Consider the following 19251-nt stretch of genomic DNA (forward strand, 5'->3'; position numbering starts at 1 on the left):
GTAGATCATTTTTTTTTGCCAAGCCTCAAAATCAACAAAATCCTCTTTTTATAAGCAGTGACTGAGATGTTCCAAACTAGAAAAGCTATATCAGTCAAAAGGGTTTTTTCCTAACAAAATTTTGCCATTTTCTACTCGAGATAATGTTAAATTATAATCAGAAAATGCTCAAACTAGTTTCTCAGCCTCTTTCTTTCTTTCTTTCTTTCTTTCTTTCTTTCTTTCTTTCTTTCTTTCTTTCTTTCTTTTTCTTTCCTTCCTTCCTTCCTTCTTTCTTCCTTTCTTTTTTGTCTTTTGTCCTTTTAGGGCTGCACCAGTGGCATACGGTGGTTCCCGGGCTAGGGGTCTAATCCGAGCTGTTGCTGCCAACCTATGCCACAGCCACAGCAATGCCAGATCCGAGCTGTGTCTGTGACCTACATCACAGCTCACAACAACGCTGGATCCTTAACCTACTGAGTGGGGCAGGGATTGAACCCGCAACCTCATGGTTCCTAGTCAAATTCGTTTTAGCTGCGCCATGATGGGAACTCCAAGAGCTTTTTTCTTTAATGAGATTGCTTCCTGAATGGTGTCAAATGTCAGAGCAGAGATTGGAGACCCACCTGTCACTTGTTCTGGGAAGGCTGCATGAAAGAGGCAAAGGTTATCTGTTTATCTTTTTATAGGGTATAAGAGGATACAGAGTATGATAAAGGTCCATGGTGGGTGACTTCTTTTTTTCCAACAGAGATTCTACAATGTATTGATCATCTAAAAGCCCTCATGGCATAACATAAGACAGAAAGAATAAAGCCCCCTCCAACCCCACCCCCTCCCTGTTTGTTTCTGTCACTCATTTCAATAGACTTTCTCCTGGGAATGGAGCAACATCAGCCTTGCTGTCCTAGAGTCTCCTAGAATCAATTCTCTGAGTCCGTGCATTCCCAGATAAAGGCAGCTATTAAACGTCTCTGTCACACAGATAAAAGAAGAGAATCAGAAAGTGCCAAACTTTTCAACAGAGTTTCACATTCCTCTCTTAGGTGGTCAAGATTAACCCCATGGCAAAAGCAGAAGGACACTATTTAATGGTTAAAGGATCCATTCAAGAAGAGGATATTAAAATCGTCAACATATATGCCCCTAATATAGGAGCACCCAGATACCTATAACAAATATTAACAGACATAAAAGGAGAAATCAATGGGAATACAATCACATTAGAAGACTTTAACACCCCACTCGGCAATGGACAGAGGCTCTAGACAGAAAATCAGTAAGGCAACAGAGATCCTAAAGGAAACAATAGAAAAGTTAGACTTAATTGACATTTTCAGGACATTACATCCAAAAAAATCAGAATACACATTCTTCTCAAGTATGCATGGAACATTCTCAAGAATTGATCACATACTGGGGCACAAAGCTAACCTCAGCAAATTTAAGAGTATAGAAATTATTTCAAGTATCTTCTTTGACCACAATGGCATGAAAATAGAAATCAACCATAGGAAAAGAAATGAGAAAAATCCTACTACATGGAGAATAAACAACATGATACTAAAAAACCAATGGGTCAATGAGGAAATCAAGAAAGAAATTAAAAATACCTTGAGACAAATGATAATGAAGATACAATCACTCAAAATCTATGGGACACCACAAAAGCAGTGCTCAGAGGGAAGTTCATAGAAAAACAGGCCTTCCTCAAAAAAGAAGAAAAATCTCAAATTGACAACTTAACTCACCACCTAAATGAATTAGAAAAAGAACGAAAAAAAAAAAAAAAAGAAAAAACCCCTAAAGTCAGCAGAAGGAAGGAAATCATAAAGAGCAAAGAGGAAATCAATAAAATAGAGATTCAAAAAACAATAGAAAAAAATCCATAAAACTAAGAGCTGGTTCTTTGAAAAGGTAAACAAAGCTGACAAACCTCTGGCTAGACTCACTAAGAAGAGGGGAGAAAGAACCCAAATGAACAAAATAAGAAACAAAAAAGGAGAAATCACAATGGATACTGCAGAAATACAAAAAACCATGCGAGAATACTATGAACAATTATATGCCAACAAATCTGACAATCTGGAAGAAACAGATAACTTTCTAGAGTCTTACAGCCTGCCAAAACTGAATCTAGAAGAAACAGACCAACTGAACAGACTGATCACTAGAAGTGAAATTGAATATGTCATAAAAACACTCCCTACAAATAAAAGTTCCAGGACCAGATGGCTGCACAGGTGAATTCTACCAAACATACAAAGAGGGACTGGTGCCCATCCTCCTTAAACTTTTTCAAAAGGTTGAAGAAGGAACACTCCCAAAGACAGTTTATGATGCTACATCACCCTAATTCCAAAACCAAAGATACCACCAAAAAAGCAATTATATTTTAAGACTTGTGTTTGCAAGAAAAGAAGAGAGAGAGAGTTATGACCCTGAACCACCACCTCCCCCTACAACAGGTGCTGAGGGACACTACCAGCTATCAGTAGCACAATGGACACCTCCATCAGGCAAATACCCTTGTCTCTAGGAAGGACTCAGCAGGGCAGCCTATGTAGCATCTTTGTGCAGATTAGAGAAAGGAGGCCCCTCTGGGTAGACACCTCCAGATTCACAGTTTTGTGTGCCCCTTTCTCTGGGCAGAATCAATTTGATGACATGTATTGGATTCCAGTACCCAGTTTTCACTCCCTCAGCCCAGTACATTTGTGCCACAAGTTCAAAATGCCAAACATATATAGGTAGCCCTTGGCATTTAGGCTAACCTGTTTTTCAGCTGGTTAGCTGGGCTGGAAGTGGGTCAAGTGGCCCTGCTGGCTTCTTCTCCAAGGCTGACATCCTATTTGAGAGCCTCAAATTCTGGCTGCTCTGTTGGTGAACACACACACACACACACAGACACAGAAAAAGAGGGCATTCCTCTTTCAAGCCTCAAAGAGCTTGTTTAAACCTGTCCTTCCATGCTCTCCTCTCGCCTTCTACTCCACTTTCATCCCTGCTTGCAGTACATGAGCAGGGTGGCCTCCTGTACTACCATCTTAGTACAGCTTAGCACAGCTAGAGTTTGGGGCTGGTAGTGGAGACTTTGCTTTCCCCAGAGACTGGAACATGACCCCACAGCCATCCAGAGACAAGCTGTGCATTGGTGGCTGCAGGGGAACTTGAGTAGTGCCAAGTAGAACTCAGAGGCCAATAGGGGCTGTGCTAGCAAAGAGAGAAAACTTGGGTCTCAGCAGTTCCACAGTTTGACAACTCCCTGTCAAACACAGTTTCTGTTATCCTTCTATATGATACACTCTTTGAGTGTCCTTCTTAAGGTTAACATGTGGCCTGAGGAAACAGGTTGCAGTGGAGAAGGCTCCAGACAAATTAGTCCCATCCAGATGGAAGTCCTTTGATTTCTGATAGCTCCCCAGGGCCATGGGAAGTGCATGAGACTTGTCAACAAGTGTCACTCTCTTTGGACAGCTCCAGGTTTTCTCCTCATTAACCATGATGGAGAAAATCCATTAAACTTATCTGAACACCAAGAAAGTTGAAACAGCATTTATGATTCCTCTACTCTTTCTACCTGCCCCCAAACAATCGGCACCTTGAAAGGAAGAGAAGTCCTTTCCAAGTCCAGCGAGCTGTTTTTAAAAATTTCCATCCATCCTCAATTATTTTTGCCCTGTGACCTGACTGAGAGCAGCCTTGAGGCCCACACCCCCATACATTGCACCAACCATCAGAGATATATTAAAGTTTGTCTTGACCTAATTCCATTCAAAATTTGAGAGCTTTTTCATACCTTAGGAAGTTCTGTGTCACCTATGAAAAGTCTCAAAGTTAGATTCTCATTGTAGAGAAATTACTCCTGCTTTAGTTATGATAAAACTCTTCCAAATGGGCCAGTTCCTAATTAGGTATTAGTAACTAGAGTGACTTCTCACCTGCCAAATATAGGAATCAATAGGATCTCCTCCCATTTCTATGCCTGTGAGCAATGGAGCCAGACTGCCTGTTCAGATCTTGACCCTGCTACTTATTAGCTGTCACTTTGGGCCATCCTCCCTATACCTCAGTTTCCATATCTGTAGGACAGAAAAAATAATGGTTCATAATGGGATTATTGCAAGGAGTAGATGAGCTAATATATGCAAAATGCTTAGCACAGTATACCATTAAGTACTCAATAAATAATACTGGCTATTATTATTATTGCATAACTTTGGCCCAATTTGGTAAAAGGTTTTCATACCTCATTGTGCTATAAGAGTGCTTGCATCATCCTTAAAAGGCAATAAAAAAATCACTCCCCCTCCCTACACCAAATAATGGCTTGCCTTCCAACAGTGGTACTTGTAAGCAAGTTATTTCAATAAACTACTTTCCCAGAGGTTATTGGTCTTTATGAGCCCAATGAAACTTCTTGAGATAAGAGATAACATTCAGAAATAAAGAAATATATTTAGAACTGATAAAGCAATGGGGTCCTACTGTACAGCACAGGGAGCTCTGTCTAATCTCTTGGGTTAGAACATGATGGAAGACAGTATGAAAAAAAAAGAATGTATGCATATATGTATGACTGGGTCATTTTGCTGTAGAACAGAAATTGAAGGAACACTATAAATCAACTATAATTTAACTTTAAAAAGAGAAATTTTTTTCTTTCTTTTGCTTCTCTAATTCTGTTCCCTCTCTGATATCTCCATATGAGTTCAGCTTCTAGAGAAATTAGCTTAGTCTCACCAGGCCAAGGGCTGACAGCTGGGAACAGCCCTCGTGTGTGGGAAGAATCATATGGTGTTTTAGTCCTGGCTCATGGTATATCCCTCCATATTATGCCAAGTCATATCCCATCTAAGTTCCCCTTGGTGCTTCTGGATGTTTGGAACTCTTGAAAATAGAAGTTTGCTACACAGGAGCTTCTAACTGAGCATAAGGCTCCTTTTGACCTTGGCTTCCAGGATTTGGGGGAATGTGGTGAGAAGCTGGGCTGGGTCTTACTCTCAAGTAAAGGATCAACTTCAGATTCAGCTTTAGCACTATTTCCAGACAGGGCTGTCTTCCCTGTCCTGCCAACGTAGGAAGAAGAGGGATGAAGAAAAAGGTGCTTTAGGAAAGCAAATATGCCATCTCTGTGTGAGATATACTAGAAAAGAGTAGATTTGAAGACAGGGAGATGTCTAGAAGTGAGAAAAATGGACCTGGACCAGGTGGTGTCAACAGCACAAAGAAAAGAAAGGATACATGTGTCTTAGTCCATTCAACTTCTATAACAAAATGCCAAGGACCAGGTGACTTATAAAGAACAAATATTGTTTACTCACTGTTCTGAAGGTTGGAAGTCTGAGATCAGGGTGCTAGCATAGTTGGATTCTAGTAAAGGGGCCTCTTCCAGGTCTCAGTCTTCTCACTGCATCCTCAGATGCCAGAAGGGGCTTAGAAACTCTGAGGCATCTCTTTTATAAGACCACCAATCCTATTATTGAGGGCCCCACCTTCATGGCCTAGTTACCTCCCAAAGGCCCTATCTACTAATACTATCACCTTTAAGGGTTAGGATTTTAATTTAAGAACTTTGTTGGGATACAAACCATAGAAAGATGAAAGAGGGTACCAAGGAAAAGCAACTGAAACACTGGTTGGCCAGCTGGATGTGGGGCAGGGGAGAAGGAAGATTTAAGAAAGAGGTTTAAGGTTTAAAATCTGGGTGGTTAGAAGACTCTTATGACTAGGAGGAAGGCCCAGTGATGTGGGGGTTAAATGATAATGTGCTGAGTGTGATGACATCCCCCTGTAAAGATCTAGTCAGCAACAAATCTGAGGTGCAGACCACAGAGCTGAGAACTAAGATTCTTGATTAACTCACATCCATTGTGAAGTTGTGAGAATGGGTGTGGTCTCTGAGGGAAAGAACATAAGAAGGAAATAATAAGAAACTGCCATCCAACACTGAGGCAGTCTCTCATCAGGGCAGAAGGAGGAATGAGGACTAAAAGGGGACAGAGAAGGAAAAGTCCAAGAAGGAAGAAGTATTAGAGTTTTCTAGAGAAACAGAATCAATAGAATGTGGACTATATATAGAAAGAGAGATTTATTTTAAGGAAATGGCTCACATGATTATGATGGCGGGCAAGTCAAAATCTGCAGAGTAAGCTTTAGGCTACAGACTTAGGAAAGAGCCACTGCTGCAGTTCAAGTTCAAAGGCCATCTGCTGGCAGAATTCCCTCTTGCTCAGGGAGCAGTCTTTGTTCTCTTAAGACCTTCAGCTGATTGGATAAGGCCCACCCATATTACGGAGGGCAATCTGCTTTACTCAACATCCACCAAATTAAGTGTTAATCTAATTCAAAAAACACTCTTATAGAAACATCCAGAATAATGGTTGACCAAATATAAGGCCCAGTCAATCTGACACATAAAATTAATGATCACAGAAGGTAAAGATATATCTTCAAGGAGACCAAAGATAAGGTTCTAAGATGAATAATGACGATCAAACATGAATACCATCTGAGAGGCCAAGGATTATGAAGGAACATTCCAGCTGATTCTGCATCTAGGTATCATTGCTAACCACCTTCTCCTCCTATTAAGCCTAAGAGAATGGTTAAGAGCATGGGCTTGCACCCACCATCCATGGCATGGAGCCAGGCGGGGTCAGACTGCCCTCAATCCAGCTAGAATCCAGGCTCTCTGCTCTGCCTCTCTGGACAACTCAGGACAAGTTGTTTCTCAAATCACTTTATTTTGAATTCCCAGCCTGGTAACGTAGTCTAAGATTTCATGAGGGCCAAGTGATTGCCTTCTTTTTTTTTGGTCTCAATTTCCATTCATGCTACAGTAGGTCCCCCCCCCCCTTTTATCTGTGGGGTTACATTCTATAACCTTCACTGGATGCCTGAAACCACAGATAGTACAGAATCCTACATATACTATAGGGTATATTTCCTATACAAACACACTCGTGATAAAGCTTAACTTATAAATCAGGTACAGTAAGAGATGAACAACAATAACTAATAATAAAATAGAACAATTATAACTTCAACAACAAAAAAGCATGGCCTTGCAGGTAAAAAAATTCTGGGAGCCCACACTGATTCAACCATTACTTGCTATGACCCCACATAAATCACACACTCTCTCTGGGCCTCAGTTTTCCTATGTTTAAAATGGAGATAATTTTATCTATTTCTTAAGATTACTTTGAGCATTAAATGAAATAATACTCTTGAGTGTCTAGTAGATACTAAGTACTTGATAAAGAGTAGCCCAAACTCTTAAATCAGATTATTAATAAATTAGTATTATCATCATCTTGATCATTATTATCCCAAAGTCTGAGACACAATTTAGAGTAGAAGCACTAAAGAGAGAATGGATTAAAGACTAAAGGAGACATTAAAGAGAAAATGAGAAGTAAGGAAAAATATGTGCCCACACTGGTTTGCAGACCCAGTATTCTGAAAATCCAGTTCTGAGATACAGACATTTTTTTTCCCCCCAGGGCTGCACCTACAGCATATGGAGGTTCCCAGGCTTGGGGTCGAATTCCAGGCTAGAAGTTGCAGCTGCCAGTCTACACCACAGCCACAGCAACACCAGATCCTTAACCCACTGAGTGAGGCCAGGGATTGAACCTGTACCCTCCTGGATACTAGTTGGGTTCATTAACCACTGAGCCATGATGTGAACTTCTGAGACCTGAACACTTTTAATTTATTCCCTCTCTTTTACAAACAAGGAAACATTTTCAATACTAATGCACTGACTTCTTCCAGCCCTTAGTTTAGTAACAAACAGAACAACAGAAGCAGACATTTTTCTACTTTGAGTCTCTGTCCCCAGATCAGTATGTTCCTGACTTCTATGACTTAGCCCTTGGTTTTTTTTTTTTTTTTTTTTTTTTTTTTTTTTGTCTTTTGTCTTTTGTCTTTTTTTTTTTTTTTTTTTTTTTTTTTTTGTTGTTGTTGTTGTTGTTGCTATTTCTTGGGCCGCTCCCACGGCATATGGAGGTTCCCAGGCTAGGGGTCCAATCGGAGCTGTAGCCACCGGCCTACGCCAGAGCCACAGCAACGCGGGATCCGAGCCGCGTCTGCGACCTACACCACAGCTCACGGCAACGCCGGATCGTTAACCCACTGAGCAAGGGCAGGGACCGAACCCGCAACCTCATGGTTCCTAGTCGGATTCGTTAACCACTGCGCCACGATGGGAACTCCCAGCCCTTGGTTTTGATGCATTTCTTAGAAAACTGAGAACGAGGGTCATAGCAGACCACATAACCCCCTCCTCCCAGCAAACGAGGAGGCAACAGGTGTGGTACTTACACTGCACAAGGCAGGCATGGATTCTGACTCTTACATTTAGCTTGGGGCTTCCTAACAGTCAAACTGCTTTTCATTTCTTCTCTCAGCCCAGTGGAACAAGGGTTAATGATTTGGTCCAAAGAAACAAAACAAAAGACTCAAATCCAATTAAAAAGATCTCAGAATCAAGTCAGGCATAAAGAGTGTTTGAGAAACTCTACAATTGAATTTTTTTCATTGACAAATGATCCTGCCATCATTGTAGATAGGGTAACATATCTAATTCCTATAATTCTATATCTTTAACTGAAGCCTGCAGGAGATGCTTTGATGGAAGGGAAGATCAATGGGACTGAAAGGAATATATTCCACCTCATTCTCTCTCTCTCTGAATTCAATTTCTCATCAGGTACTATGATAGCTTCCCTCTTCCACCCCTGCCTAAAGCCAATTCTCATTTATCCAACTCTAATGAAGAACATGAAGCCAACAGATCTGCCAAACACCTAACCTAGTAAAGATCTCAACACTCTTCCCCAAGCAAACCTCTTCCTCTTGATTATTTCACCTTATGTTCTTCACCCAGAAGAGAAAGAAAGAAACTGGTAAAAATCTAGAAAGAAAAGAATTGGAGAGAGAATTGAAAGGCCCAGAGAGTTCACAAACAAGAGAATTCACTTCAGTATTATAAAGGGTCAACCACATTCACTTTATGCTTCAATCATATTTGACTTGGTTCTTCTGAGCGAGCACCAGCACCCCAATCATACATTTAGTAGCACGTCTGTGGCCTGCTATGTGACACACAATGCTACACAATGCCAGTATGAAGGCAAGACATCATCTTGGAATTAACATTACTTGCTTGTAATCTTGGACAAGTTATTTAATCTCCCTGTGACTCAGTCTTCTCATGTGCAAAACTGGGTATAGTAATAGACTATCTCAAAGGCTGTGATGAGAATTAAATGAGTTGTTATGTACAAAATACTCCAAGTTTTGACAGATACTACAGAGATCTCATTAAAGGAGCATAGAATACCGGGGAATAATTCCACCAGGATCTTCATAAAGGAAATTATGCTTAGACTAGGTCTTTTAAAAATTGAGCAAAAGTTTAAGGAGAATGGAAAAGCATTGGAAAGGCCATCCTAGAGGAGAGGCCAGCAGAACAATGGCACAGAAGTGGAAATGCACAAGTCACTGGTTGGTGAGAGGCTGGAGTGGGAGAGAACTGGGAGGAGGAAGCTCCTATCTCAGGCTCTGTTGGTCCGTGCATGCAGGGGAAAGTCTGTCTAGATGATGTATGGAGTTCCTGCTATACGGTGGAAGGAGTCCTTGACTGGGTTCAGGAAGAGCTGTCTTGGAAGAGGAGTGCAGCATCTCTAATCTGCTCCCATCAGCATCTGTCCCCATGACTTCCCCACAGGTGGGGCAGGAAAGATGGAAATGGAGTTTACCCTAGGATGGATGCTCTTCCAGTTAAATTCAAACAGTGCTTATCCTTGTAAAGTTTCTGAGTGGAGCTTTCCACTCTGGAGTTTTCCCTCCTTCTGTGCACCTCCTTCATAAGCAGTTCCTACTCATAGGCTTCCCCCTGCCTCTCACTTTTCAGGGTCCCCAGCACTGAGGAAGGAGCAGCTCAGGTGAGTCAGAGCTGGGGAGACTGTGGGAGACAGAGGTAACCTCAGTGGCCCCAGCATCTGCTCTCTGGTAGGAACACCAGACTGTCCAGGGACAGAGAGGGGCCAAGATCAATGAGAAATTCAGGGACAGAGAAGGAGGAAGCAAGATAGAAGAAGACAGAGAGTAAAAAACACAGAGGGAGAGAGTTTCTGAGGGCATCCCACATCTTTTGTGCTCTATCTCACAATGCCCTGGCACTTAGCTTTGCAAAGGTGTAACTTAGGTACAGGTTGAAGTGGTTCCCTTTCCACCATCACTCTCAGTGGTCCTTGTGGAATTCGTGCTCCTGTACAATGACCTTAGGCACTGCTGGATTAGAGGCCCCAAGTCCCAAGGCTTCTACTAGAAGCCATGAGTGCCATCTGTGCATTATAGGCTTCTCATGCCAAAGCACAAGTAGGCAAGGAGTTATGATGTTGGGGGTGCAGGTAGCTGGCCCTGATGACCACAAGGATCTGGGCTGCTGCTCTACAGTGGGAGGCAGGAAGAAGTATGTCTGGAACCATCTGGGATGTCCCGTGGGGCTTCCTATGCCCAATGATAACTATAAATAAGGCCATTTGTACAACCATGGAAAACCTCAGAGCCCTTAGAGAGGAAGGTCTGAGCCATCCCACCAGACTAGCAGCTTAACACATCAAAGTGCTTGCTGATAGGAAAGGAACATCAAAGATTCTGTTTGGAAAGTAGATGATGAATCTTGATCAAGGCTTTGGGACTAGTTGTAAGATCAGAAATAATGGCATGTTCCACTAACCTCCTGTCCTAAGTCTTTTGCAGACATGGCAGTTGGCCAACATCTTGCAGTCTCTGTGACAAGATGGCCTTAATGGAGACATCATTACATCTGTGCAGAGCAAGGAAGGATTGGGTCTTGTATCTTGCCTCACTCCCTCCTGGTCCACTTTCCTTCCTACTGTTGTCCTGGTGACCAGTTTTGTACAGAAGTGAGCTGAGAGCGTTGTGCCTCAGTTGCACCATGCCTCAGGGTTTCTTTGCCACAACACATGAGGCCCAGCAGGATCTGCAAGCAAGTGCAATCCTGAAGCCGCTTAATGGATCTTCCTCCCTTCTGTCACTTAGGTGGACATTTCAGAGCACATTCTATATGACTCTTTAGACATCAGTGCACTTCTCCAAAGTATCCCTTGAAGAATCTTTATCCATTAAATATTTATTAAGCACCCACCATATGCTGGGCTCTGTTCTAAGCACAGGAGGGAACGGATTCCCTGCCTTAATGGAGCACATAATCTCGGGGAGATATGATGTCTTAGTGTAAATAAATGATTCTGAGAGAACTCTCCAGAGTGAGGGTTTTTTTTGTTTTGTTTTGTTTTGGGTTTTTTTTTTTGTCTTTTTGCCATTTCTTGGGCCGCTCCCACGGCATATGGAGGTTCCCAGGCTAGGGGTCGAATTGGAGCTGTAGCCGCAGGCCTATGCCTGAGCAACAGCAACGCGGGATCCGAGCCGCGTCTGCAACCTACACCACAGCTCACGGCAACGCCGGATCTTTACCCACTGAGCAAGGGCAGGGATCGAACCCACAACCTCATGGTTCCTAGTCGGATTCGTTAACCACTGTGCCACCACGGGAACTCCTCCAGAGTGAGTTTTACCTCCTCTGGCTCAGCTCCCTTCCCTATAGGATGAATCTTCACCCATGGCAGGCTTGGGTGGGAGGGGATGTGGAGGAGTAGACACAGCCTCAGGGTCCATTCAAGATCCCTCTGAAGCACCAAGACCAATCCCTCCCGGGGGTAGGCCAGTCCTTGTCTTTCCTGAGTTGGCCGAGCTCTGGAGCTGACACCAGCCCTGCAGATTTAGTCCTGTTGCTCCTAAGTCACATGGTGACTATAGGGTGCTCCAAGCCTACCCTGCTCTTAGGGCTGGATTCACTTGCTACCCTGAGCCTGTCTCAGAGATGAGTCCCAGGTATCCCCTAACCTGCCACCTCTGTAGTCTGGGCTTGTTCCTAGTTGCTCTACTGAAACAAAAGCCCTATCCTGAGCCCTAGCTCCCTTAACTGCCTGAGGAAAACATACCTGTCCCCTGCACTTTGGTACCTACAGCTGCCACCTGGAGTCATGCTCCAAAGAGAGGAACCACATAGAACCACAATGCTGCCACCTGCAGATTACAGGTACCATCCCAGGTACCTGGTTATTCCCGATGCCACAACTCACCCCTCAGAGTCACTCTAAGTGACAGGCTGATTCAGATGAGCTCCATTCAGGCACCTCTCCTTGCTTTTCCCTCCATCTGTCCCAACTCATTCCCAGCTGGACTCATGGCTGAGCATTCATGGATTCAGATTTGGATAGCAGCAACATTTCTGACCGGGAAGTAAAAAAAATACACATATATGAATATATATATTATATACAAATACACATAATACAAGATATAGATATAGACATGTGAAACTTTTTCCTAATATAAAGATCCAAGACTTTGACTCTGTAATGGTTTTAAATCACTCCATTTTCTATAGCAAAGTTACACGCACACATACACACATGTCATGGCCATATCTTAAACCTAAGCTGACAGGGTATGAAACTGCATCTCGTTTAATATATAATGAAACACCTTAATGATACTTTTAGAAATAATGTCTTTTCTCTGAACCACTTTTTAGTATTTAATGTATGTTATTACCACAATTTTCATCTGTTTCTCAGAAATACTTGCAAAATCCATTTTCCTTGCTGTAAAACTAAATCCAAAGAGCAGGGGTCCCTGTCTATGCTGTTAACAAGTATTTTGAGATTTCTTTACAGATGCGTAACTCCAAAGAATTGAGCATACAGGCCTATGAGATGTTGAAAAGGTGTCCCATCTCTAAGGATACTTCTGGGTATAAGCTGAAATTAACACTATGGAGGTGGAGTTCTACTCTCAGAAAGTTTTGTTGGTAGTCCAAGACAAAAACACTCATGAAGATGAAGCCAATAATAAAGCAAATATCAAGAGAAATTTTTATATCAATTAAGACTCATTTTTCATTCAAAGTGACCAAAACACAACTCAAAATAGCTCAAGCAAAAAAAAATTGTGGGGATAGTGGATAGTGGAGGAGTGGGTTCCAACATACCCAAGTCAAAGAACTCAAAGTTATCAGATCTTTCTCCCTCTCAGCTCTGTTTTTTTGAAGTGTGGTAGCCTATGATTAAAGAAAGATCTTGGTTGCAGAAAATTCTATTATCCCAGCAGATCCTTCCAGAGAAGGACTCTGACTGGCCCTGCTTCAGTCACATGCCATCACATGTCCAAGTCCTGGAGCCAGAAGGACAGAGCACTACGATTGGCCAGACTCTGGCCACATGCCCATACCTGTGCCTTAGTGGACAAGGGCACTATAGGTAACTGTCCCACCAGAACCACATAGTATAGAGAAATGGACATTTCCCTAAGGAAAAGGAATATCAAAAAAAGGTGGAAGGAAATCCAGGCAGACAAAGTAATACACACCTACTTCAAAATTCAATGCATTCGTTTTCCTCAACTTAAACTTAACCTCTTAACAATTTCTTCTGGTCCTATAAAAATAGAAAAGAAGATTTATCTATATTCATATACAACACAGAAGAATGAAGAGAGACCCAAAGAAATCTCCAAAATCTACCAATTAGCACTACCACACAGAAACTTCTGCCTCTAGAGAAGGAGTCAAGTTCAAGTCAGAGGTAATGAATGCAAGTAAGAAAGCTCACTTCCTCCAGGAACATTCAAAGCAAGTGGAGGAAAGGTTGGTCAACACTGTGAAACTGAAGTGGAGTCAGGCAGGGCTCAGGTAGAAAACTGCTGTTAATATCCCACCCCAACCAATCAAAAGCGAACACCTACCTCATGAAGCCCAGCCTGACTACATCCACCTGGGTGGTCGCACTCACCTCCACCAAGCACAAGATCCCAGCATGGGATGCAGCTCCCTTGTCCCATCTTCTCCCCATCACTGGTTAACCAGGACTTAACTACCCTTTTGGATTCTGCTTTTGGCTTCTGCTTTACTAGGCTGTGGGAGCTAAGGTTTTACAATTTGGCTAAGACCTATAAAAACAGTTTTAAGTAAATTTACTCCAACCCCAGTAAAACAGTTACATGATTCTGGCTCCCCAAATTCCCAGAGTCTTAATCCTTGTTCTGAAAACTCTGATCTTACGCACCCTCTCTAGTCTTATCTCCACTACTTTTCTTCATAAATAGTTCCTTTAAAACACTATCAAATACTGCCTTTCAACTAGTTTTTTACATCTCAGCCTCTGGGCTTTGCCTGTCACTATTTCTGTGTGCTATTGTATGTCCCATGGGAACAATGCCATCACTCAGATGGTTATTCTGCCATCAAAATTCTAGTCATTCTTTAAATGTTACCTCAAAATCAACCTTCCCCATGAAGACTCCTACAACCACCTCAGTGGGAAGTGATTGCCATCACTGATATCAGAATTTAATGTTGGAATCAAGCTAATTTAAGTAGCTTTCAAGTATGAACTTTCTCTACTTGTCTCTATGATATTCTCCACAATGTTTAGAAAATGATTTCAACCAACTCCAGCCAGAAAAATTAACAAATGCTCTGGGTATAAAGAAAGTACTGCTTTTTAGATTTTTATAAGAATCTAGCATTGAGAAAGAACTGTGACTGTTGCTATGCAAAATAGTATGAACCTTACTCTCATGAAGCAAATGTACGTGAATCTATGAATCTCAGAACAACATATAAAATATGTGAGGATCTGATAATACAAAGGATATTCATTTGAAATTTGAAAATTTTGCTGTCAGATGTCCATTCATAAAGTATAGTATCTACTGACAAATACATTCATTAAAAGTTTAGCCTACAAAAAGACATGAACTATATTCTGAGGGAATCCAATATACAAATAAGTTCCTGGAAACTCTAAGTCTTGTGGTAGAGACCACTAGCGATTAGAGCTTAAGAAGCATACAAACAGCTTCCAAAATATTCTTTTCCTTTATAAAATTGCCCTAACTTAATATAGGTTCATTTTTGAAAATGTCTACCCAAGAGTTCCCTACTCGTTGGTATTCCGCTCTTCATACAGCAAGCTATTTCAGAGGTTTCCCTATTAGGCACTTTGGGTTTATAGATATCTTTTAAGGATCTGTTTTAAAAAACAGTAATTTCTCCCTACAATCAGACCTCTGAAAAGCCTTCTTGCCCTGTCTCACCTTGTCACCCACTGCAGTGTGGCCAATGACCTCACTGCCTAAATATCTCTCACCAAGTCTATGAAAACAATCTGCTGACAAATCTAACGAGAATCTTTGGGGCCTCATATCACGACTAATCAGTGGTATGGACAGTGGGGGGGCCATTCTCTTGCTTGTGAAATGTGTCCCCTGGAGCTCAGTCTGAGCATTCCTCTCCTCTGTGTTCTCCTAAGTAACCTGACTCTGCCAGTGGAGTCAATCCCACCTGTCTCACCTCACTTAGCTTCAAACACAAGACTTGCTCTTCCTCCCACAACCCCATCTCAGGAAGGACATCATCACTACCACCTACGTTGTTGCTGAGAGTCTTTTCAAATTCCTCTTCTCTCAGCACTCACATCTGGTCAGCACTAGTTCTTACTAGTTCTGCCTTCCAAGATCCCTTATACATGCTGTCAACCTCCTTGCCTTTGCTAACGCCTTAGAACACTCATTGTCTCCTGCCAGGGCCTTGTAGCTCCCCAGTTCCCATTTCTATTCTTCCCACTATCCTCCCACTGCTGCCAGGGTGATCTGAACATGGCATCATGTCTTACCCAATCAAAATCATTCAATGACTTGAAATCCCCTAGAGGACAGGTCCTAAATTCCTCATCACAGCATATGAATTGGTCCCTACTCATCTGCCCTATCTTCTCTCCAGTCTCTGCCCAACCTTACTCTGTGACTAAGAACATCTTTACCCTTTATCTCTGTCTGCTTCACTCTGGCCCTTCAGAGAAGCCTAAAGCACACCAGAAATGAGGCCATGGGCTTTGCCCCTTTTCTCTACTCTACCAGGTTTTTTTTTTTTTTTTTTTTGTCTTTTTAGGCACCACACCTGTGGCATATGGAGGTTCCCAGGCTAGGGGGTTGAATCGGAGCTACAGCTACTGGCCTATGTCACAGCCACAGCAATGCAGGATCTGAGCCGAGTCTGCAACCTACACCACATCTCACAGCAATGCTGGATCCTTAACCAACTGAGCCAGGCCAGGGATCAAACCTGCAAACTCATGGTTCCTAGTCGGATTTGTTTCTGCTGCACCACATTGGGAACTCCTCTACAGGGTTTTCAAGGTGACTACAACCTTGAAGGCTATTGAAGCATATGAAATCATGTGATTAAATGGTTATACATGCAGACCCCAGAGCTAGACTGCTTGGCTACAAATCTCAAAGCTACCACTTACTAATTCTGACCGAGAGCAAGCTACTTTGACTCCCAATGCCTCAGCTCCCACATCTATAAAAGAGATATAATCTTAGTATACACCTAATATGGTAGTTAAGGGATTCAAACAGGAAATAAATATGAAATGCTTGGAAAACTATGTACTCAATAAATTCTTACTTTTATGATTGTGGATAACAATAATGATGATAGCTTTTTTGATTATCCAAAGACCTATATTTACTGCATCCCTATATAGTATAGAGCCAGGTGTACAATGTTGTAAGGAGATACAAGAATAGTTGAATTCTTGATATTTTTTCTTGGCTGTGCCCGTGGCATGAGGAAGTCCCTGGGCCAGGGATCGAACTTGTGCCACAGCAGTGACAATGCTGAATCCTTAATTGCTAGGTTACTAGGGAGCTCCAGAACTCTTAATTTTTGTTCACAAGAACTCATGAACAAAAAGAAGACAAAATATAAAAGCAAGAAGTTTCCCAAGGCTATAGAAGCAAACAACACTTCTGCCAAAAGAAACATTCTTGTCTTCTCAGTAGATTAGTGCATTCTGAGAATATAACTCATTTCCAAGGAACTCAGAAAGTGAGGCATTTCTCATTCATCTTTGACAAAGTCATATTTGGGTCTATTGCACTGTTTCTCAACTTTGGCACTATGGACATTTTGGCCAGAACACTTTTTGTTGTGGATGCTGATCTGTGCATCACAGGATGTTTGGATGCTTCCCGTTCCTCTGCTCACTAGATGCCAGGAGCACTGCACTCTACAGTTCTGACAATCACAAATATCTCTGGGTGTTGCCAAATGTCCGCTGAGAGGCAGAAGCACCCCAGTGTAGAACCCCTAGTTGATCAGCATTTCAGTAACAATATCCAATGGGAGCTCACCCAGACATAAGAGAAAGACTAAAGGAACGTGATGTTTTTTAAAACGGCTTCTCTCCATAAACCCTGGGACAAAGCCCAATTTCACTACCCTACCTAGACAGCAGACCTTGGTTCTATATCTTCCCCTTGCCCAGTCTACCTTTCCTTATTGGTAGAATCAGATTACTGTGGACAGCCTCTAATGACTGTCGTGGGGATTAACAGAGTTGTGTTCACAACTCTCTTTAACTGCGAACCATCATTACCATGTAAGGAAGTATCATTTTAAATATCCAGAGGACTATTTCACCACTGTGACTGTGCCTTTGTGTAGACAAGTAAGTTTGAATTGAAACATTATCACATTAGAGTCTAAGATTTCCATCCTGATTGATTCTTAACTTTCTTCATAGATATTCACAGATGACCCCCTCCATGCTAGGCACCACACTGTGCCCTCTAAAGATAGAGGGATGGGCCAGGGGCAGCCTCTACCTAAAGGCCCTGTGGTCAGCAAGTGTGCCCTTTGCTCCATAATCGACCATGCCCAGTATTGGACAAACTAGCCTTTCTATGTTCACAATACCAAGGAATAATAAAAACTGAGTTGCAAGGTCCTATGTGTGGTTATTTGGCATTGGAATTTCACAGGGACTATAAACCTAGCCTTTAAAATTTCTCAGAGGACAGGAAAATAACATGTGTTGAGTCTGTGCCATGTGCCAGCTTGTACTCAGGTTCATTCAGGATTGTGAGGAAGGCATCATCTCATTTTTACTGATGAGGACACTGGAGCTCATTAAGAATAAAGTTATTGTCCCAATACCACAGGGATTTGAATCCATACTGATTTTAATCCAAAGCCTTCTGCTACCACATCGTGCAAATGGAGGTGTTTTCAGAAATGATGCTATGGATAGGAGGAAGTTGTATGTACTACTCAGATGATCTATACCAGGGATGTGGGTGTCAGAGGAACACACTGCTCATCTGTGTGAATACCTCATTTGGGGAATGTTAAGATAAATGGCTATCACAGTGATCTGCAATCCCTCTGTTGAAGAAGTACCATCTAGGCTGAGTCAGTAGAATGTGGACAGAATACAAAGGAAGAGGACTTCTGACCAAATGAAGCAATAACAATTGATGTTCCAGTCTGTGGCTTCTTGGAGCCCAGTTATCCCATAAGCCCAAATGAGCACAGAAATACAGCACCTCTGTGAAGCCAACCTCTCCAGGAGTCAACGGGGTCAGAACAACTTAACAAACTCGCAGAAACAACAGAGAGGAACAGGGATGAAGGTATGTCGCCTGTGAGGCCAGATCCATAGGAATTATATTCAAGGTCATCCTTGACAAATAACAACAGTGTTATGATTTTGCAAACCTGTAATTTTCATTACAATATATGAATATGCTTGGGGGCCAGAGAATGGAAGATTGATAACTTCATTTAGAGCAAATCAATTGGATTTCACGGATAGACTCATGAATCATCCAAGAGACAAACAAGGGGTGTCAAGGAACACTGAGTCCTCTCCCCTGGCAATTTTTATAAGCCTCATCAATTTCTGTCCAACTAAACACTTCCATTTGGATTATTAACATAAAGTTTCTAGAATTCACAAGGTTAAGTCCTTCTAAAATTCTGGCACCCTGGCCAACAAAATTTTGTCATTATGCCTTTGCTTTAATTAACACGAGTAAAGAAAAATACACCTATCCAAATGTGGTCTAGTCAACCACAAAACTTTGAAAAAAAAAAAGTCATGCAGGCAACTATTGGCAGTGTTCTCTAAAGCAGTATCCTGGAAAGAGGGAGACTTAAATGGTCCAGATACTCTTGTCAACAGATTGTTAGAGCCATCTTAGCCTCACACCATTACATACAACCAAACATTTCCTGTTATGATCCCATATGTACTGAATGAGTTGGAGCTGGGGGAGTCAGGTTGTATCTCAAGCCCCTTAATATACCCATGATTTCCATAA

The 19251-nt window shown here is 42.0% G+C and overlaps 1 protein-coding gene across 6 annotated transcripts in view; it reads right to left on the reverse strand.

Annotated features, from left to right (window-relative positions):
* Positions 1-19251, reverse strand: part of LOC102159623 (uncharacterized) — a 412972-nt gene that overhangs the window by 112446 nt on the left and 281275 nt on the right. For all 6 annotated transcript variants that reach the window (XR_014810989.1, XR_014810988.1, XM_084969531.1 and 3 more), the window contains one exon: positions 12162-12310. The gene's annotated coding sequence lies outside the window, so the exon portion shown is untranslated. The remainder of the gene's footprint in view (positions 1-12161; positions 12311-19251) is intronic.

This window comes from Sus scrofa, chromosome 7 (assembly GCF_054392235.1).
Source record: "Sus scrofa isolate SSC_HxYL_T2T_F1_AM1 chromosome 7, Sscrofa_HxYL_maternal_Yorkshire_Landrace_v2.0, whole genome shotgun sequence".
NCBI lineage: Eukaryota > Metazoa > Chordata > Mammalia > Artiodactyla > Suidae > Sus > Sus scrofa.